The sequence below is a fragment of the Bactrocera tryoni genome, chromosome 2 (genome assembly GCF_016617805.1).
Source record: "Bactrocera tryoni isolate S06 chromosome 2, CSIRO_BtryS06_freeze2, whole genome shotgun sequence".
NCBI lineage: Eukaryota > Metazoa > Arthropoda > Insecta > Diptera > Tephritidae > Bactrocera > Bactrocera tryoni.
Window position 1 is genome coordinate 66,930,903 of NC_052500.1, and position 23,673 is coordinate 66,954,575.

Sequence of the window (23,673 nt, forward strand, 5' to 3'; positions counted from 1 at the left end):
GAACAGGCGAACATAATTCGACAAGCATTCGGGGTAAATGTCAAAACTGAAACGTCATGTTCTTTAAATTAAGATTTGATAGTATGAATTACGGTATAATTAGATCGCACTGAAGCAACCGGCTTTAGTCAATCGTAGGAGAATTGTGTTCGAATTGGACAAGACCATGCCATCGTTACGTAATTTTTTTGGTGCAAAAAAACCTCTTCCTACCTTTCACTTAGAATAATTTTGCGATATTTTAAAAATTAGTCTTTAGTTTTTACATTTTAGTTATCTTATGAGGTGAGTAACTATTCAGTTGTGAAGCGTTTGAGGCTTCCACTAGACATACTGTTGCAAACTCGTGTGATATTTTCAGAATGAGTGATGATAACTACCTAACACATGCCTCTATTTTGACAGCTATCCCCCACCCAGAAAAGGCTAACTATAAAGCAGCTGTCAGAATCTGATTTAACAGGTAAAGGAGAGCTGTTTCTTGCTTCTAATTTTAGACTTGTGTGGGCTGAGTATAGTACCTTCTTCGGTTGTCAGTATCCCCCGTCTCTCCGTGTCAGACTTCCGTTTCCTTACCTAATTTTGGATTTACCATTTATCGATATACAATTATATATATATAATATATATTTTTATATTAAATATAGAAAATACATTTCTTTAAACTTTTTCTCTACCTCGCTTCATCTTCCTTTTTCGCCTGCGTTATCTGCTAACTTTTGTGGCAATCGGCATGCCGTTTACTAACTCCGTTGCTTGGTTTAACTTTAGCGCGTAGCTCATTATGTATGCATCTGCGCACGTATCCTTTTTCGTCCGACACACACACACACAGACAGACCCACATTTACCGGCATTCATCGCACGCTGTTCAGTTTCATTTCTTTTCACACAACTTTTGACCAATTTCATTCAATTGACATTCGACCACAGCACGCACACACACAAACCGAGCCCCAAGAAAACCATAACCAAGTTGAAACCATGTCGAACAACAAAAACAACAGACGTACACAGGAACTAATTCAAATGAAACTGTGCGGCAGCTGGTAAGCGATGAGTGTAGGAGCAGCAGCCGCAGCAAATAGTGCAATCGTCAATTCCAAGTCAAGTAAACGACACGGTATTAGGTACGGGTGGGCGGCTGCTGCCCTGTTAGCTGGCCACAAGCAGACGCGCACGTCAAACCACGGCACACTGTGAAATATCAAAAGAAAATTCATTGAGCGGAATTCCAAAAGAGCTCGATGCCATTCAAGTAGTTAAGTTAGCCGTTGTGCGATGCTAACGGTGCTGGCGCTACTGCTTACCGGCTGCTGTGGTACTGTGACTATGTATGGTGTATGGTGGTTTGGTAGGGAGTGGCTGCGTATGTGTGTGGCTTTGTAAGTAATTGTATATGTGTGCGTATGTTAAGTGTCAATATATGTAATAAGCACACAATTGCTAGAAAGATGTGGGTGTGGTGTGTTGCAATAACGGAATTGCTATTTACTTGCGTCTGAGGTAATGTGAGATGTGAAGACAGTCGTCATATAGTCATAGCAAGTGAATTGCAGCGGTACTTCTTTATACCTTAAAATGCACCCCAACTCACCTACAAGTTTACTTATCACTAGCGAATTAGATAGTGTTGTTGAAAAAGTGTCCGGTACCCTTATATTGAACTTGCGCTTAGCAGTAACTACTTTACAGGGTGTTTGTTGCAAGATTTTGAAAAATAAATTCGATGTTGTGATATGCGGATCCAGAATTCTTGTGCCCGCTTTCTTCATATAAAAGTGTTGAGGGTTAGGAATGATTATTATGTTTCAAGTTTTCTCTGAACCCTTCTCCTGTTGGCGCGAAACTGACACATGCGATTTTCTTAAGCTTCTCTCGAAGTTAACTTTTCACCAGCAAAGATCTACGCTATAGACAAGAACAGGTCGTAATCACTTAGTGGCCTGTTCGGACAAACTTTCCAACCAAGCTGTGGAACTTCTGGCGAGTTATTGCTGATGTGTGTGGAATGGTATGGAAGCGGGCCGTTTCTGATTGTTCTAAATCGATTTATTTGCGCTTCAACAATGATTCACCAGCAAAACCCTTCGCTATAGACAAGATCCTGTCGTAACATAGCCGGTTCGGACTTTATTCGATATATAAAAGCCTCCAATCCAAAGTCGCAGAGCTTCTGGCGCGTCACTGTAGACTTTTAGTCTATTGGACGATCAAACCAAATGAATTGTTATTCTCAAAAAAAAAAAAAAAATTTGCAATTTTTCTGAACACACTTGACTCAGACTTCACTTCAAAGGGTCTGAAAAGCAGCATTCTTGTTTGGTTCGGCTCTGTTAATACAACAGACAGCGGGTTATTGAGAAGACAAAACTCAAGCCAAGCACAAATTTGTCCCAGACGAAAACGAAGCTAGTCTCAAGTGTGCTTACAATATTCCACAATAATCTGCGTATTTGTCCCAGTAATAATTTTTCGATACTGTTTCCGTAAGTATTCAGGCAATGCATTTGCACAAACACTCATCTCAGACTGCAAGCTTTGTTTTTCACTCAAGCATCAGTCTATCCCTGTTGCAAGAACCATTATTCGAAACTCTGGAATGTATGTATACATATAATACCCATTCCGTCATTACAACTTTTCTCGATATCGCACCCTTTATATATTGTTTTGAAAACATCCTAACACATCCTTTATGTCACCGTCCCCTCTCGACCATCACTCAATAAAATGCGAGCCAATTGAACACTGTGGCAATTTAATTTGTTGGTTTTCCCTTCAAAACGATGGAAAAAAACTCACACACACGTAGAAAGAAAAGGAAACTTTACAGAACTTTATGTCTGCCAGGAAGATTGTGGCAGGAAATGATATGACTGATGTAGTGCAACCACAAACTCACAGACAAATGCACACATACAGATCTCAATTCGCCGAATAGTGAGGGTAGGGAAATTGAAATTTGTGCATAGAAAAGGGTCAACAGGATTCATAGATTTGAAAGCGCAGAGGATCGACACTTGGTGACAGCTAAAAGTAAGTACTAAGCAGCATGTAAAACGTTTGATGGGAAGTTCAAACATATTTGTATATACGCATATGTAACCCGTAAGAATAGTGTCAGGGGAAATATATGATTAATTTCGGTTATCATTACATTATGTGCTCTACGTGGACTGCAATAAAATAAACTAAAAATTACTATTTCTTATAAATATATTCAAGATTTTATGGTAAACAATTAAATTACGAAAAAAATTGGAGAACAATATGGAGTAAAATAATTTTTTTGTCTGACAACTTTAAAGTTCGAATTCGAAATTGTTCGAATTTTCAATATTCACTAACTCAATGTTGCTTTTAAATTGTTCAACATTTAAAATCTCCTTTCATACATGTATTTTACATTAGATTATGTTATACTGGCCCGATATCAAGCCATACATAGACCTAACGGTCCTTAGTAATGCCAGTTCGAGGTTAATTTTATTTTAAGGTGAAGAATTCGTCACACAGGACGTCAACGGTCTTTGCGAACTTAAAGACCGACTTGATGTATACAAACGTTTGATACTTCGTTCAGTCGTTTGTACTCCAATGCTCCTAGATACTTTACTCGACTTCTAGATAATGCTGGACAAAGGCATATGAGGTGTCCCAGCGTTTCTCTTATTTTAATATATCTGAACTTTCTGCATGTATCGTTATCACTTAGGCCCATCCTGCTCGCATGTGATGACAGTAGGTTATGACCTGCCGAGAGGCCAACAGCCGGCAGGCAGTCCTTTCGAGACCGTCTGAGTAAGAAGCAAGCGAGCTGACATAAGGTTGCACATGATCTTGGCGATCCTGTATGTACTTAAGGCGCCGAGAATTAGATTCCGGCCCCCACTCCATTGGCCATTTTGTAAGTTCCGCTGCTGTGTCGTAGGCTCCTGCACCATCCATCCCAATTTGGTATGACTTGGAGCTTTCTCTTTCAAATAAAGCATGTGGTTATGTGGCTTAACTTGTTCTCCAGGCCCCCGCTTATTGAGCTATGCCCGAAGATCTTTGTAGAGAACTCACCTAATGCCTCCAATTTGCAGCTCCTTTTGCCGTAGAGCTTTCTACTGCAATGTTCTTTCGTGGTAGGTTGAGTCACCTTTCTGTTGGCGCCGTTGAAATGCTTCTCTTATGCAAAGAATAAGGAATAGAAAATATCGGTTTCGTAGTTAGATGGCTGATCCCTTAACATGGCGAGGGGTTCACACTTTGACTGTTATGTACATTCCTTTATGAATAAAGACAAAAAACTTCTGTATTAAGATATCAGCTACTGGCAAAAACGCTCGGAACCTATCACCGTCTATCGTCACCGTCAGCGGTCTATCTGTTTAGGACTTTTATAAATATTTCCGTTATTTCACCTGGATGTCTAAAAGTATGAGATCCAAGAAGTTTTGCCTTGATCTGGCTGAAGCGGGACACTCAATGAGGAAGCTTTAAGTCTATCCCATCTTCTTCTAGAGAGCTGATGTAGCTGGCATCAGGTGAGATGTTCAATCTTACCCCATCAGACAATGCCAGTTTTCAAATCCTACTTCATTGAAAGTGGGACTTTGCAGAGAGCGAAGAGTTTCCTAAACTTCTTGCGATTAACCCGAGGGAAGCAGTGCCTTGCGACAGCACAGTTGTTATCCAACGCTTTCTAAGAGGTCTGAGACCCAACTGTCCAGTAGTAAACCACAAGAGCCAACGTAGATTCTACCCGTTCCCATTCCGCAGTTATTGCGACCGAACGAGCTGTCCTAGCAGGTCCATAATCATAAAATAACTCGATGCTAGAGATATGGTGCTTAAACATCCTTTCACTTGTGTTGAGCGTATATTCAGCGAACGCAAATCTAATAACGCTGCTACTATTGGAGTGGATAGTCAGAGACGCTGTAGTGGTCAGGAAGCCTATAGTTTGAGCTAATGAAAAGTTCTCGACAGTGCATTTCTCCACCAACCTTCCCGCAAGCTTTGACCCATCCGTAAAAATTGCAGTTAAGTGACAGCTAGGACTCTGCGACCTGGTAATTCCAAATATTTTGGAATGAAATTAAATTGTCCGAATATTCCAGAGTACCCAGGCTTGCAGTATTCTAAGTACTCAAATTATATGGCTCTAAGGCACCTTTCGTGATCATACACCTTTCTGCTGTTTCCACCGATTACCACCTTAGTTGGTTTGGTTCCAATTCCAACGGTGATTTTCGTTTCATAGCTAGTATAATGTGTTCGATTCGCTACTCTCTAACGCTTGACGAATTGAAGCCATCTGATAAAGGAGGGAGAAAATTTGGCCCTTTAGGCCCTTTACTGCCTAATTTTCCACCTCCTTTATCAGATGTCTTCAATTCGTCCAGCGTTAGAGAGTAACGAATCGAACACATTATACTAGCTAAGAAACAGACTGACAGACTGAAAATGTGAATCTTTCTTTCAAGCGCTGTCTCATATACTTATCTACGCAGCATCCAACACTACTGACTTACTAAAGTGCGATCATGGAATAAATGTTTGGTCGCTTGAATGATTTTGTCTCTTTATTTTGTGCTTAAAAAATGTCGAAAACCACCGTTGGAATTTAATTACTTTCCCATATGCGATAGTCATATTCAGGGTACCTTAATTTATATTTGACATTATTTTCGATCCTAAATAAATAAATAAATCCTAATATGCAGTTGTTTTATCCAACTAAAATAATACTTAACAATAACAATAACTCACCTAGCACGTTTACAAATATTAGCTAATAGCTAGCTTATATGAACAAGACTAACTTCTCCTAAAGATATGCTTCAAAAGCATAATCCCCCTAAAGGTATGCTATATTCCAAAAGCTTGAAGATACATGCATATGCAAAACAATCTATCAACATGCGTTCCAACAAATAAAATATTTATCCCTAAAAAAATGAATGTGTGAATAATTTATTTTGCAACAAATTTGAATAAAAAATTTATCTGAATTGTTCAAAAAATGCACTCAGTTAAGTTACAAATTTGCTCATATGACATTCCCCACAGTACTTTGCGGTCTACCTGAAGCCTGCTGTGATTACTGGCAAGCGTCCAGCAAATTTGTGTTGTGCACATTGGCCTCTTGAGTTGTGAAATATTTGGTATGGAGGTTAAAGTAATTAGAAATACTTTGTTATTGGCACTCAAGTGAAAAAATTTCTTGGCAGGCAATTTATGTAATATGTTTTTCTATGTCATTTTATAATGTGTGTGTATGTGTGTGCATAATGTGGATGTGTGCATGTGCACAATATAAATGTGTGAGTTGGTTTCTGGTGAAAGAATGTTATGCTTTCCAAAATGCATATAAGCGAATTCTTGTCTACATTTTGCATAGTTTAAGGCGTTTAGCTGGAAATGTGTGGATAGTTGTGTGTTTTCAGGTGAACTTGTGCTTAATTATTTGCATGTGAGCATATGTACATGTACATTAATAGGGATGTAGTGAAATTTGCATTCTGTTAATTTTTTTTTTTTGTTTTTTTTGTGAAGAATACCCCATACTGATACAAAATGTATAAAGTTACGAGAGCAGACAGCTACCAATTTTTTGATTAATCTACTGTTCGCTTTTTCATACAAACCCGGTGCTAGGTGCTAAGTTATCAAATTTACTTAAGGAGTTAGGCATGTCTAATGCTTTAAACTTCAGAAACCTAACCTTGATAATTTACTCTGCTAGTAAGGAAAAAGAATCGAATCACATACTTTCAAGCTAAAGTAAATATGTATTTGAGTGTATGGAAAGATCTCATGTTGACAATATGGTACCTATGCTTTAAGCTTTGAATAAGTTATTCGGAAACTGGTGAACTTGTATGGAAACCTTATTTTTTTACCTAAAATAACAGCAATGGTTAAAAAGAAAAAAAGAAAAAATAAAGTTGGAAAAGAAATTTCAATAATAACAGAAAATCGTACCTAGTTTACTGGGTAAAATGACTACTGTTAAAATTTTATGTTAGCGTTATTTGCCCAGTACCATTGTCGCACGATTTGAAAAATTCAGATTTGAGAAGTAAAATTTTAAGTCCTGAAGCTGACTAACCCAAACCCATAGGCATCGGATTGCATAAGGAAACTACATTTATTCACTATTCTGCCAATTTAACACAGCTCTTAAGCAAGTAAAAATGTCGACATTTGATAAGTTCTAGACTTTTCTAGCTTCGTAATATATCTATAAAGGTTTTGATCACTTTATGTACATCGTAACGTATCATACCCGTTATCATGTATTGTCTACCTTAAGGGGCTATTCCAGTGTGACACTTTCAAAAATTTTTTTTTTTTTGCTTTTTCGATAGTTTATATATTCAAAAATATCCTGTGAAATCGGCGAGGTCATATCTTCAATAGTTTTTGAATGGCAGCGTTCTAAATAGCCACCGCTCAGAGGTGCAAACATATATAAGTGAAACTCTAAACGCGTTTTTCTCGAAACGACATTTTTCAAAATTGCTGACATTATAACTCAACGAGAAATTGACCGATCGACTTCAAATTAAAACTGGATATAGTTGAATACATTTGCTATATAATAGACTACGATCTTTTTGATTGATTGAAAATTGTCAATTTGGCATTTAAAAAACCACCATTTTTTTCGTAAAAAAACGATTTTTTTTTCAAAATTACGCCATTTTCTTAATTTTTAATATTTTTCAAAGATCGTAGTTCATTGTATAGAAAATATATTTAAGTTTAATAAACATTTTGAATTTTTTCGATTCAGCTACTCATTCGACCGGAATCATGCCAGCAGTTGAGGCACTTCCGCACACAGCACATAACTCCGTTATTTTTCAATATTTTTGTAAAAAAAAAAATTTTTCATATCGCTAAAAATATGCTTTATTACGTCCATAGAACGCCGAAACATTCAATGTAGTACTTTCTTTTAAAAAAATTCACGAAATTCGCCAAATTTTTAATGCGTCACACAGGTATAGCCCCTTAAATAACGACATTTTTATATGAGGAATATGAGGCGTCCGTTAAAGTAGCTAAATATGTTTCGCATTTTTTGATAGCCTGGCATTTAAAGCGGTAATATCCATACAGGCATGTTGAAAAACCAACAGAATAGGAACATTTGAATTGTGTTCGATATATTCTAGCTGGATTAGTTTTTCGCGAAGAAGGTTGTAGGTTCGATGTTTACCACACATACATACATGTCAAGTACAGCTTACTGGTATGCTTCAAAGGCAGATAAATTTGTGGAAGGCAAAATGATGTTCGAAAAAAAATCGCCCCAATTGTTAGCGAGAATACTATGATCCAAATATGTGATATCATATCAGTTGACATTTTCAGTATTTAAACAGAAGCAATTAACACAAAATATTTTAAATTTTAAGCAATAATGAAATATAATACAGGTGCTGTTACTGTGAATACTAGGTCATGTAAGAGATTAAGCTGATCGATTTAATAAAGCTTAACAAAAATTTTAACATAACCCAATACTACTGTGAGCAAAAAATAGTAAGACTTTTCAATTTAAATTTAACGCGAAAACACATTCCTCGAATTATTTTTTTCTAGATTTTGATGACTGTCAGTGACATCTGTGCCAAATGTCACATCAAATTTATCATTATCGTTTAGTATGCGCCTGTCTTTCTGGAGAACATAGAGCGCATTCGACGATTTCTCCGACGAGTGAAGTTGTTCAACAAAGAAGTTCCACTAAATTTTGTGTGCAGAATACAATTTTTGGTACCGACATGTTCAAAATGTTGGAAAAAGCTTTCAATGATAATTGTTTGTCCAGAGCAGGTGTTTTTGATTGCTACAATTTATTCAGAGAAGGTCGAGAATGCGTTGAGGACGAACCACGTCCAGAGCGGCCATCAACATCAACGTGATCAGCACGTCAATAAAATAAAAGAAATCGTGCTTGAGAATCGACAATTAACAGTCAGAGATCTTACATGCATCCTTAGAATATCCGAAGTATCAGTGTAAACCATTTTGAAAGATTATCTGGGCTTAAAGAAAGTGGAAACTCCAAAATCAAATTTGAAAAACAGCATCCTCTTAACATCTGTGAAACAATGCTTTGCGACTACCAGGAGATCATGAATCGCATTATTAGTGGCGATGAATCTTGGATCTATGCTTACGATCCGGAAACAAACGATTAATCGGACGAAATTCGTTTCAAAGGCGAGCCTAACGCGACAAAACCACGCCAAAGCAGATCAAAAATGAAGGTTATCTTGACAGTTTTCTTAGATTATCGAGGTGTAGTGCACTCCGTACTCCTTTCGCATATCCAATATCGTTGCGCAACCACCGCTTTCGCCTAATTGAGCTCTTTGTGACTTCTGACTTCAAACTACCGCTCTGGGGAAACCGTTTTGAGTCAAGTGAACGCATTAAACGTAAAACGCTACAAGCATTTCCGGAAGTTGACTTTAACAATTGCTTCGAGGAATGGAAAAAATGTTGGAACAAGTGTATTAGAGCCAAGGAGAACTTCTATGAGGCGGACGATATAGATTTTGAATAATAACTTAAGAATTTTAAAATTGCGAACAAAGTCTTACTATTATTTTTTATTTAAAACTTCGTGGCGTGATATAACATAACTGCACATTACATAACATAACGTATCATAATATATCATAAGAAAAGAAAACGCAACATATAACATAAAATAACTTAGCATAACGAAGCCTAATATTCTATTTTCATAACATAGACTGCATGGCATAATATAACATAACTAAGCGCACCGTAAATTAAGTAAGTTGTCATAAAACGGCTTAACTATATTCAAAGCATTGGCTAGTGTTCTAGTGGCCAAAGTTCTCAGCATAAATTTTAAAGTACTTTTTATTATTCTCTTGCATTTCTTTATTTGATTTTCATTTCATATTTTCTGTTAGCTGTCGGCCTTTTTCCACTGCTCTTTACATTAGCCTATGCTACTTGCTTTCCACATTTATTTTTATTTACTGCTTTATCGACTTACTTTCGCTTTCATAGCGTTGTTCTCTCCATTTGCGCATTCGAAGTTTATCACCGGCTTTTTTTTTACTAGGCTGTTATTGGTAACTTGTAATTAAAATTTTTTGTTGTGCAACTACATAGCTGTATATGTATCATTGTATGCATTAGGGTGCTCGTCATTTTCATTCAATATACTGTAAGAATAGAGTACACCATGTCCTATGAGCAACGAAAAATGTTTAAGTCATTTGTGTGAATGCTCAGTAGATGTCGTGTATATCTTTAACTGCGAATAAATTTTGTAAAATGTCTTTGTGGAAAAACTCATTAAGAGTTTTTTGTACAGCGGACAATTGTGTGTCAGAATATTACTTTTCCAAAAATGTGGGACTATATGTTTTTCAGGAAAATAGTTTATTGCAAAAGTTCACGTAATCCCATGTTAAATATGGGAGAAGTAAAATTATAAAAAAGACAGTTTAAAGTGGAAGCTTAGTAGTTTAAAACTAAAACTTCAGGAGGCGTTTGCAAAAGATTTTGAGAAATAACAGACACCCTGGTATAGACATGCCATGTAGTAGAGTGGGTAAAACTGTTTTTTTTTTGCTTGCCGTTCTGAAAATTTGGTTGAAAATTTTGTATCTTGCTTCCAAGTACTTGAGAAAACTGAATGCTCTTCAAGAAAAATTTAAAGAAATTTTTTCGTAAACCTAATCGTGACTATTAGCGCGTTTCAAAAAATTATTAATTTTTTGTTTCTTTCCTACTCTGGAAAATTACTTCATAGACACTTCTAAGAAAGGCACTTCAAGAATGAGCGCTTAATTACTGCGAAAATGTTAGATTTTGATCATTTTAAAGAAAATATTTTTTTTAGAAATTTTATAACTCAAAAAAAAAGTATTATAAATCGAAAAACTTGTAGTTACTTTTTTAAAATTTGTTTTAATTTTTTTTTTTATAACGATGTTCTTAAATGCCCAACTTAATCGAAAAATTAAATAGACCATGTTTGTTTGGCAGTTAATGTCTTACAAGACCGTGGGCATTGCTATTTAAATTATTTTTTTATTTCATGGATTTATAAAATACTTAAGAGAAAATTTGCTTTCTTTACAATAATCTAAATCAAACCAGAGGACCTCCCCCCTGGAGTGCCTTTCTTAGAAGTGTGTATCAAACAATTTTCCAGAATACCAAATGAATCAAAAAAATATTTTCTGACCCACCCTAATACATATGTGTAATTGTAGCTATTTCTATAAAGTTATTTCCTTAGAAGTGTTTATCAAACATTTTTTCATGGTACCAAACGCAAAATCATTTTTATTTTTTTGACCCACCCTTATACACATGTATAACTTTTGTCATGTCTATAAATTTTTTTTCTTAGAAGTATCTATCAGACAATCTCGCATAGTATCAAGCAAAAAATTATTTTTATTTTTTGACCCACCCTACTATGTGTAAATATAGTTATTTCTATAAATTTATTTCCCTAAAAGTGTTTATCAAACATTATTTCGTAGTACCAAGCGAAAAATCAAAATTTTATTTTTTGACCCACCCTAATATGTATAAATTGTGTCATGTCTATAAATTTTTTTAGAAGCATCTATCAAACAATTTTTCAGAGTGCCAAATGAAAAAAAGATATTTTCTGGCCCACTCTAATATGTGTAAATATAGATATTTCTATAAATTTATTTCCTTAGAAGTATCTATCAGACCTTTTTCATAGTACCAAGCGAAAAATCATAATTTTTTTTTGATCCACCCTAATATGTATAAATTTTGTCATGCCTATAAACTTTTTTTCTTAGAAATGTCTATCAGACAATTTTTCAGTGTACCAAGCAATAAACATTCTTTTTTTGACCCACCCTAATACAAATGTACGTGTATAAATGTAGTTATTTCTATAAATTTGCTCCGGCTACATGCTACAACAAAAGCAATCTGCACAACTATGTCAGCTGCGTGTAATCGCAGTTTTCCTGTTACGAAATTCGTTTGAATTTGTGGATTTCGTTTTTTATTACTTTTTTTATTTTATTTTGTTTTTTTTTTCTTTGTTTTCCCTTATTTTTAAAATTTTTTTATTCTATTTTTTTAATTTTTTATCTTCATTGTTTTTTGATACAATGTCAAAAGTTTTGCATCATGTCCAACATTACGCTCAGACCGTGCATTCATCTCCTGCCACCACACAGATCACACCGCTTTGTGTCGCCGGCGGCCATGCAGTCAGTACTTCCGGAATATAGCTATATAGATGCACAGTTACAAACAAATATGTATTGTATGTATATACATTCTTACACATTCGTATATATCTGGTCATACATTCAGTCTGCATTGACTGATGCAAGCACTGACATAGAAATGGCCATACACACATCCATGCATGCATATAAATATTTGATTTGTTGTTGTAACACAAACTTATTTTTATCACGTGGTTGTTGCTTTTGTTTTATGCCAGCGCACAAATCAAGCTGTAGACCCAACATAAATGTAAACGGGAAAATGTGACTTGGTGGAGTAACAGTAAAATGGCACATTAAAAAATTGTCACTTTTTCGCACACACACACTCAAACCGACAGGAAGCTGCGTGTGTTGGTGGTGGCGCCGCTGCAGTGACAAAAACTCCTGCACTTTTAAATGTATACATAAATTTTGTGGAAAAACTTGGCAGCTACTGATTGCCGAAAATTGGCGGAATTAAATCTGTAGTCCTTTACTTTGTTGCACAGTGTAAATATAAATAAATAAAAATTGTTTTATGGGCGCTTTGTTTTTGCGCAGCTCCTCAATTGCGTTAAAAGTTATTGTTCGATAAACCGCAATTTTACCAATTTTGTGTGGCTTTGCTGTGGAATTATGGGCTTTTTCTTTAATTCGCGACATAAATTTTAACCAATATGACGGATTGTGATTTTGTGAGAGGTGTTCGACCACTTTTTACATAGGGAAATTAATTTGGCCCTAAATATATCAGCTCTCAGCTACAGAGTGTACACGAAGACAGTGGAGTGTCGATTAGGCGCCGCTTGAAGCAACTCGGGCTGATGTATGGAATGACTTGGCGTATTCTACGTCGTGATCTTAAATGGAAAGCTTACAAATTACAGCTTGTGCAAGAACTGAAGCCGCTCGACATTCCCAAGCGACATCGCTTTGCTCTATGGGCTCTTGGAAAGTTTCAAGAATATCCGACGTTTTCGAACCAAATTTTGCCCATTTATGGCTCAATGTGTATGTAAACAAGTAAGATTGCTGTATTTAGGACAAAGGGAAAACTGAACAGATTAAAGAGCTGCAGAAAAAACAACGGCTTTGGTTTTTGGGCCGGTGGAATCATCATTCCATATTTTTTCAAAAAGATGACGGGGAGAAGGTAACCATAAATGGCGACTTTTACTTCACGTTTTGAGTTGGTTGATTGACCACTAAGATCGTGTGATATCACACTGTTGGAACTTTTCTTGTCTATGCGGACAATTCCGCTGCCATTCGGGCCTTAGAGCATACCATTACGCGTGTCCTTCGCCAATTTTCAAGCGATATGTTCGAACGAATCATCGAAAATTAAACTCAACGGATTGATCTTTATTCTTCAAAGAATGTTCTTTCGAATGCTAGTAAACATTCCCCATTAAACTTGAAATTTCTGTGTTTCTTTCTTAAAAAAAAAGTAGGGAACTTGGATCACCTTGGAAAAAATGTCCAAATATTATTCGAAAATCACCACCAATCCAGCTATAATGATCTTCCCTTATATATAGTAATCAGAGTGCAATCAAACCAATTAATCAAACTTCAAAGACACAAAAACCTTTAGACCTTTTGATTCGAATAAAGTTCCATATTTCGCCTTAAAACAGTTACTAAGTCTGAATACTATATTCGTAGGCCTGAAATTAACTTTTTAGATCTTTTGCTACGCTGAAATCACATGACATAGTTATTTATCTCCAATAAAATTAAATGAGTATATAAAATGATTTTATTCACCAAAAATAAAGTCGATCTCTCTCTTACGGAAAAATTGTTTGTACAGCCTCTTAGGGAACAATGTAGCATTACCAAACGTTTGGTAAACAAAAAATAAATAAAAGATACGAGGTGGCTAAGATCAAAATATGTATCTTAAACTTTTCTAGCAAATTTCGATAATAATCTCCAATAGAGAGGTTTGTTACATTCTGTACAGAGGTTCAACAAGCTTAAATATGGTTGTATCGGTTGGTACAATTTGTCAGTTGCTAAATTTTTTGGATCAAACATTTTCGTATTTCCGCTATTAATTTTTTAGGCAGCAGTAAAATAAACGCTACTTGTCATTTAGATGATCTGCTGTTTGCCTGCATCAAGATACTTAAGACAGTTTCCGATTAACTAACTTTTTTCCTCTGGTATGTTGAAACATAAAATTCGGTAGTCGGAAAAGTCTTTTCGTAATATGTCAATAGATGTCGTTGCAGTCGTATATCTCCAGTACTACCAATCGCATTGTTTCATACCAAGGAAAGGTGAGATTTATTTTTCCTATCCTCGAATCAGTTGTTGAAGTCAATTTACGGGATAGCCTTTAATGTGTGTAGCAATTCACGTTTAATGTCTTCAGTTGAAATGGTTTCCTTGGAGCGGTAGCTTGAGTTTGCTAAACAGCCAGAAGTCATACAGAGCTAAAGCAGGCGAATATGGTGCATTCGGCACGATATTGGTTGAAAATTTGGCGAAACCTCAGACCAAAAAATCAATGCTCTATGCAGACGGTGCATTATCGTGGGGCAAGGAGCCATAATTCCTAGATCTTTTTGGTAATATCTTCGCACAAACGACGCATAACACCCAAATGGTATTGATTTTTGATCTACGTTGACGTGGTTTTTTCGGCTTTGGCTCACCTTTGCTACGATATTCGGCCGACTAATCGTCAGTTTCTGGGTCGTTAGCATAGATTCAAGATTCATCGCCAGTAATAATACGTTTCGTGACATTCTGGTAGTTGGAAAGCATAGTTTCGCAGACGTTCACGCGACGATGTTTTTCGAAAAAATTGAGTGATTTTGGAACTTTCACTTTTCTTACACCCAAATGATAATTCAAAATAGTTTTCATTGGTCTTTCTGATATTCCAACGATGCCAGTAAGATATCTGACTGTTAATCGTCGATTCTCAGGCACCAATTTCTTTATTTTATTGACGTTTTGAGCATCAGTTTATGTTGAGTAATGTCCTGGAGGTGATTCGTCATCAACGCGTTCTCGTCCGTCTTTGAATAAAAAACACTTGCTCGAGAAAGAAGGTCTCACTATAATATCAGGGTAGGCCTTTTCCAACATTCTAAACTTTTCGGCACCGGAACTTTGATTCCGCACACAAAATTTAATGGAAATTTTTTGTTAAATAATTTCGCTCATCAAAAATAGTTGAGCGCACTCTATGTACTTCAGAAAGACAAGCGTATACTGTAAAGTACTGATTATTGTGATGTGACATTTGGCACAGATGTCACTGACGGTCATACCAATATTGACAAAGAATATTTCGAAGACTGAACCTTCGCGTGAAATTTAAATGAAAAGGTCTTACTATTTTTTGCCCATAGTAGTAATGTAAATTTTTTGGGTGGATTTGTTTCACATTTTTACCGTACACGTAATTATTTTAATATGAGCAAAGCACACTTTAAAATTTTTTTCGCTTAAAATACATTCCATTATTTTTTAATTTAGTAATTCATCAGGCATTTCGTTGATATAATTCCGCATTTATTTAATAATTATTCACTACAGTATATCGCAAAAGCTCTCGTTATTCCTAACCAGTAATAAAGAAGTCAAACACTTCGCACACATCAAACGAAATTTCCAACTAATAATGAAAAATTGGAAAGCACGCTATGGGGACCAGAATAAAAAGCAGCCGCTTTGCTAATTTGTCTGCAATTCCAGCAACAACTGCCTACCATTTTGGTCACTAATACTAAAAAGATCATAATAAATACATCTAAATACTGTGTTGCCACTCACCTGCTGCAGCTGTAACGCACGGCAAGGGTACTTTATGCGAAACGCCTAAAATTATGTTATGACAGCACAATAAAGGTGAAGCCCAACGCGTCGAACGCATTTAAAACGACACTGCCTCGTATGCGTGTAGTGGTGCTGGGCCAACAAATAGCTGACACCGCTGCGGCCTACGTCAATTGCCTCTGGACAACACACTTGAAAATGTCAGTCAGTACGCATTGTCTTTTTGTATTTGTTTTTATAATTATTTTGTGCTTTTGTGCCAACCGCACAAACACATACGTATTTGCACACGTACACACTTGTGCTGAGTCAGCTTGTGTGGGCAAGCAGTAGACTGGTGCTAACACGTTCGCATTATGTTAAACGTCTCACGGGGCTATGCGCCTAAACATATGCAATAACAATTTACACATGCGTTTGCTCACTTCACTGTCAGACGCACACACAAACACGTAGCACGCTATTGTTTTAATGCCTCGAGGCGTTGAGTGTGCGTGTGCGCGTTGTTGTTTCTTTTTGTTTTTGCTGTTGCTGTTGCCACATTTGTTTCAAGTGCTTTTGTGTTGTCACTTTTTGCTGTTTGTTTCTTTCCGTTTTGCTGCCTTTTCAAACAAATGTTAACTGTCACTGCATGTCAGTGTCAACAAGCGACCACACGCGCATTTTCGCTGTCGGCGGCGACCGTGGTGACGACCAATGACGGCGAAAAGGTCCAACTCATCAAGCCGTGACAGAAGGAAAAAAATCAACTTAACTCATATACATATGTATATATATATACACAAACACACAAAACTTATTATTTGATACTAAGTATATTTCTGTCTAGCGCCCCAAAGTATATTTCGTGCTTTTGCTTGTTTATTCTACAACATATATTGGCGCCTTGACGTATGTCGCGCGCCAAAAATTATATTATTCGTCTTCTCTTCGAAGGCGCAGAAACGAAGCAGCACACTCGTCGCACACACAAAAATCGTCACCACCGAGTACTTTGCACTCGGCTAGAGGCACACACTCCTCGCCTCGGCCACTTCGTTCCGCACTCGTTGCTGTACGAGCTGAAACTGAATTTGAATTTGTTTGCGGCGACACACCGAACACGGTCAAAGTCAATGCTACTTGGCATCGTTGAAGCGTTCATTAGTGGCTGGCGTGTTTCGTAGCCGAAGTTCTCTAGTGCACATACGGTGGTGAATTTCGTTCCACGCGAAAAACGGTTAGGCTGAGAGAGAATTTGTTAGGCTCAGTGCCTAAAGTTAAAGTATTCATAAGAGATGTTGTGCGCTCTGCAAGCGTGGTGTATTTCTTCTACAAAGTTTATAAATTTCACCACATTTGTGGTGAGATTTATGCAACCTTAAGCAATCAAGTCATATACAAATTTTGATGAGACTTTTGTTGAGGAGAATAATTTTCATATTTGGTGTTTTGCATCAACTGTGGTGAATTTTTACTTAAGTTGAATTCAGTAGAAAACAAGATTTGCTCGTAATCATTCCGTGGCTAGCATATGTTATTTGAATTTTTCAGTGCTAATTTAATTTTACCACGGTGTGGTGAAAATATTATTTCACTGTAAAATTAACTGTTAACTGAACACGTTTGAAATACTTGCTTGTAAGAATTACAATAATAAAGACATATACAAATTTTTGTGAGGTGGATAATTTTCATATGTGGTGTTTCGTATCACCTGTGGTGAAGTTTTACTTGATTTGAATTCAATAAATAACAACAAAGGTTAGCAGTGATTCTATAACTACCACTCGTTTATTTTAACATTTCAGTGCTGTATCATATTTACCACGGTAGTGGTGAAAAGGTTAAATTACTCTAAAATTAACTTTTAACTTTTGTAACAGTTGGTGTAAGAATTATGTTTATGCACTAATTGTAGTTAATTACAGAATTTTATATTCACCACGGTTAAGGTGAGATGCGTTGTTTTTTTAATGATATCCACACTATGTATTATGGGTAATATCGCCTCATTAAGCAACAAACTGTTTATTTATGTTCTTTTAATATTTATTACATTGCAGCTTGATTTGGACTTTATGTTTGGTGAATAACACAATGCATGTGCAGGTGCAAATTTATTATAATTAAATAGTAAATGTAGATTAACTGGTAGTTCCTGCAATAAGAGCTTATTCGAATATTCGAATCGCACCTGAGCTGTTCAATACTCGCCTGAATATTTATACCGTGTTGAGTTCCGAAATTCACCCTGTCTCAACTTTGGTAATGTAACTCTTTGGAACTCTTACCTACTGTTGAAAATTCACAAATTTCTTCTCTGTTGAATTTGTTTTATACTCTGCCTCTCTCTCGCTCTCTCTTACTCTTCCTGATTCCGCCGCAAATTTCACCTGTTGTCGTTTTGTTTTTGTTGTTCATTCGCTAACTAACCATTATGATGAACTTCCTACTCGAAATTCCATTAGTCGTCAGTCACTTCGTTGATAATCATTCAAATGCCTCTCGGCCGCAAGCGGAAATAACTGTAATCGTACTCTGTGGTGAATTTGGAGCGGCTTTAAATAAAGCGTATAATATCTTTGGAGCACTCTCAAATGTCGAGTGTGCCACAGCTTACTAGAACTACTTGTATATGTGGGTGATGTATGCATACATTTTCTTCTTTGTAAGTCTGTGTGTGAGTACATATTATGCCTTATGTTGAGCGTCGGCGGTCGGTTGAGGGTTATAAATGCGGTTTTAATTGTACTTTGGTTAAAGCATTTACAGCGGCTTAAAATGAAAATTCGATTTCGAATATACAATGTGGCAATAAAATGAGGCATCTGCGTACGCAGCAAGCAATCACTTTTTAATGTCAAAAATATAGTCATTAACACATGATTAAATTGCCTGCAGAGTATATGAAATTCTCAATGGGTTAATGAGTTCCTTTTAATTCGTTTTAATTTGCTGTCGGGGGAAAGTGGTTTTTAGACGAATGTTTGTGAGGGAAAAGGGATAATGGGAGTCGCTTAATATTCATGAAATTAACTATTTTTAATTAGGTTAAGTTGAGATTTTGGAAGTACCTTAAGTTTTCTCGCTAATTGAGGAGCAGTCATGAAACGAATTTGAATAAATAGTCTATATCCCCAATAGAAATCAGCTGCAACTTTAATTATCCTTTTGCTTCTGTTAATATGCTTTCGAATCTTCAAACCGGATTCGTAACCCAAGCAGGCTTAGTCGCCGTTGACTTCACTGACATCAGTGGCTTCAGTAAATGACTCTTAGTGCCTTCAATGTATTTATGACGTGCTCCTCGTAGCAATTTTTTTATTTTCAAAAGCCATATCTGGCGAATATGATAGCTCAGCACTGATTATGGGTTCGTGTTTGGCCAAAAACTCAGTCGCAATCATGACAAAATGAATCTTCCTATCAAATCCTATATATTCCCTTGATTAATAACCAGCTCCGCTATCAAGTATCTCTTTCCCATACGTTTGTCATAGGCATCGACGGTAATGGCCTTCTGTATTTTCAACCAATTTTGTATTTTCCAGGTTCGGTTAATTTTTAGAGCATCATTCGCTGGATTTCTCAGCTGCCTAGACAAAATTCAGTTTTTTCGCTACGAGTCTACTATTGACCCGCTTCGTACCCAAAACATTAACCGAAATGTATCAACAATATATGTATAGAGATCTTGAGATTCGATCCAATCTCACTTATGCCAAGCTGTCGATTTTAAAGCTTTATTTTCTTATAACTTTTTCTGTGTTATGATGACTAGCAGAGCTGGATGTTCGCCTCGATGAATACACGACCTTTGTGCCACTCAAATACTTGTGTTCATGGGTAAGGTAGACTCCCCAAAACACCTTTATACTTTTCTAGGATTCCGTAGCAGTGACTCCATTAGAAAAACTTCAAGCAAACTATTGGCCAATTTATTTTTCAAGGTAAAAATCGCCAGACAAACGCGCACTGTTAACACATGGTGATTAATCTTCGCACGAACGTAGAAAAAATAATTTGTTTTCTCAAATATATATACTGCAAGTAAGGAATACCTGAGTTCGGGTATAGTCGAACATTCTACACTCCTTCAACTTGCAAGAATCAAAGCCAGGAATATCCCATAAAATGCAAAACGCCAACCACAGGTTTAGAATCCAAGTAATTATATATGTACAAGTATATTCTTATGCTTTATATAACTCATAAACTAGCCGACATATTCGACAAAAGGTTTGCTAGAAAAACGAAAATCATTATATATATGCAGTATATGGGAATTAGGGGTAGTATTGACCCATGCATCATCCCATTGGCTATGCCACATACAAATAAAATGTTGCCTGAGTTACAATAAGTTACTTCACATACCATCACCAATCATATGACGTAAAGCCACGCGGATGTTATAAGATTCAAGTTTTAGTTCAATTTTATCCACTTTAGGCACAAAGATACACTGTTATCAGTAAAACACCCTTTCTCATTTTCATTGATATAACTCACATATTGTCCGATTGATGCGGTATACGGTCAGCTGCAAGTTCGAAAATCGTTGTGCGTTGTACATATATGTGGTCTAAGGAAGTATTGACCGGATTCAAACCAATTTTGTGACACACAGCTATACCACTGTTTGGAAAAGTTTATCCCTGAATTTCAATAATATATCTTACACATATATTTGTGGTAAAATAGTCAACCATAGGCACTGGGAATCTAAATATTCAGTACCTAGGGGCTGGAACAGTTTTTGTTGCATTTGAACAATTAACATATGATAAGTTATTATTCGTGCAAAGTTTTTCCCGTTACATCAATTGATTTATGTTGATTTCTACACTGGTAAGGAAAAAGTCAGATAGAATTTAAAATAGTGTTATATTCAGTACATTTTTACACTGTGACATAAGTACTTTAGGGCAATATTGCATACCGAATTTGGTTGAAATCCGCCGGGCAGATTGTGAAATATGTGATTTAACTCGAGTTCGGCAAGAACACCTTTCATACCTAAAATACCCACCAAAATCATTCGAACATACTTGCGAGAGATGCACAATTCCGGGTGCTTTTTTGTCTCACTGTATATCTTATTATTTTATTACATGATTGGATAATTTTCGAAAATAATGTATTTGTTTTATTATCTCGTTTCAGATTGACTTTGTGAATTATTGGTTCCAAACATTTTGCGAGCAGCAGCAGAGTTCGATACTTCGTACAAATAGTTCGCGTGAGTATTCTTTCTGAAATCTTTCAAGAAATATATTGTGAATGTAATGCACTTCTTTGAGTTATTGTTATTGAATATAATATAAACAAAGGTTGCTCAGTCATCGAAATATTATTGAATATATAATAGAACATATTATAGTTAAACCAAGTGATTGCTTAAGCGACTTAATAAAAGGAAAGAAATATAAAATCTCCGAAAAGCTTTAAAACGATGCATTTCTGTAAAAACTATGTATGATTTATGTAAAATCGGGTAAAGCCATAACTCGACATATAGCTACACGTATTTATATATTTTTTCTACCAAACCAATTAAAAAATATCATCTTAACCTTAAAACCAGTCCCTATCGGATATGGTATGTGATCAGTACTTATTTAAAAATATTTTCAAATTGTGCGGGAAACAAGCTGGACTGAATTTAAATTACTTGCGGAATAATATTTTATTAACGAACTAATATAGATCTCTTTCAATAGATTAACTCAAAGATCAGCAACGACAGTCTTTGTGTTTTTACGTGAGTACCTGCCAACGATGGTACATCAAAACAATGCGTTGATCAGCACCCAAGTAATAAATTTTTTTTAAGTAGATAGTTGGTTCCAATTGATCAGTGGAAAGGGACATCTTTTCCACCTTGATTGGGTTCGTGGCCGACCTAAAATCTCTGCCGTGCTATGGATCTGGAACTCGGCCGATACTGAACTGAATTTTCGATGATACCTGCCTTTAGGCTTAAACGAATCTCCGGAAAGGGCCAAACCCAATAAGCAGATTTGACTGGCAAATTCTACCCCTTCCCGCTGGGAGAACTTAAGAATCAAGTGTGATTTGTAGTTCTATGACAAAAACTGCGACTATAGTTAGCAAAAACTGTCAATATATTTTTTCCTTTTTTTAAACAATAAATGAACGCTATGAAGTAATTGTTTTACGAGCCTTTGCTACTTTACTTTATATATCTTTCTATATAAAGAGTACGTGTCACGTTGTTTGTCCGCGATGGCTTCCTAAACTACTAAGCCGATTTTAGTAAAATTTAGCACACTATATCCAGTTCGAACTACCTTAGAAGATAGGACAGTAAAAACAGTTCATAAATAAAAAATAAAGTGAAAGCTCTACTAAGCGGACATTTCCATTAACCACGCACATTGTTGATGTTTACTAAGTACAATATATTAAGCGGACAACTCTATAACTGAACAGAAAGGTTGATAACCAGACGTTTAGAAGGCAAACTTAAATTCTTTATTTCTTCCAATGAAATTTATTTGTATGAACATATTCAAAATTAAACCTCAATTACAATCCCTTGGATTCTTATACCGGCAAACACGTTTTTGCCTTTATTCATAAATAAAATCTTCACTATATTGAATAGTTTATTACATGAATAATAGTATAAAATGTATACCACAGCAACGCGTGGCCGAATGCACTAGTTCTTCATTAAAATTTAAATAAACCAATATTTTCTTTAAAAAACTCAAAAAATTGTATATAGTATTGTAAGACTTGCCATCAAGCGCACAATTAGTTACAAAACCAACGGTTTTGCATTTTCAAATTAAAAGAAATCCACCACATTTCACCGCAAATACAAAATCTCACCCCAAATGCATAATATCACCACAAAAGCTTTCACGCTATACAACACTCTTAAACACTTCTCTTTGTTAAAACCACAACATCCTTATGACTACTCATACTCACGCTGAATTGCAAAATTCAACACACTTCCTTCCACCACAACTTGTACTCTCAAACTCTCACCTAGACTCACTCAGCATAAGCATAAACTCTCTCACATGCCTTTACTATTAGCCGTTTCACCACTTCACTCTGCTCGTGAGTAGATTGTGCTCCACTTTCCACTAACGACGTTACTCTTCGTGTTGAGTAACGAAGGCACGAAGCATACTCGTGCACCCGTACCTTGCCAAGCAGTGCCGTTAGCCGCCGTTAGGCATCGTGTTGGTTTTTTGGGACACGTTTAGTAGCATTTCGGGTTTGGCCAGGATGTAAAGGATAATAACGCGAGTTAACGATACGCGCACGTCGTACGCTTCTTTTTTTGGTGCCAGTGAAAAAATCAAACGCATATCAAAGAAAAAAAATACATACCAACGCAGGAAATTTCGATAACGAAATTGTGCGAAAATTCCAAGAGAAAAAAAATTTCAAAGTGCTTTGGTGTTCCGTTTAACGAAATGCAAGTGTAGCTGGTAATTGTGCAAATTATTAAAAAAATATATATTATTACACGAATAAAATTTGCCACTTCGTGCACTCGCACGAAATGCTTCCTGACCTACACTATACATGTAGTTGCCCCTCGGTCCCCCGTGCCCTTCAAGCGCTGTACAACCAGCAA

General features: G+C 36.1%; 1 protein-coding gene and 1 long non-coding RNA gene across 3 annotated transcripts in view; one reads left to right on the forward strand and one right to left on the reverse strand.

The window, feature by feature from the left end:
- Positions 1–17,110, reverse strand: part of LOC120769707 — a 40,836-nt gene extending 23,726 nt beyond the window's left edge. The window contains exon 1 of the long non-coding RNA XR_005704877.1: positions 16,065–17,110. This is a non-coding gene — a long non-coding RNA (uncharacterized LOC120769707). The remainder of the gene's footprint in view (positions 1–16,064) is intronic.
- LOC120769706 (tyrosine-protein phosphatase Lar) overlaps positions 1–23,673 on the forward strand; it is a 940,463-nt gene that overhangs the window by 371,821 nt on the left and 544,969 nt on the right. For both annotated transcript variants that reach the window (XM_040096840.1, XM_040096841.1), the window contains exon 5: positions 21,216–21,291. The gene's annotated coding sequence lies outside the window, so the exon portion shown is untranslated. The remainder of the gene's footprint in view (positions 1–21,215; positions 21,292–23,673) is intronic.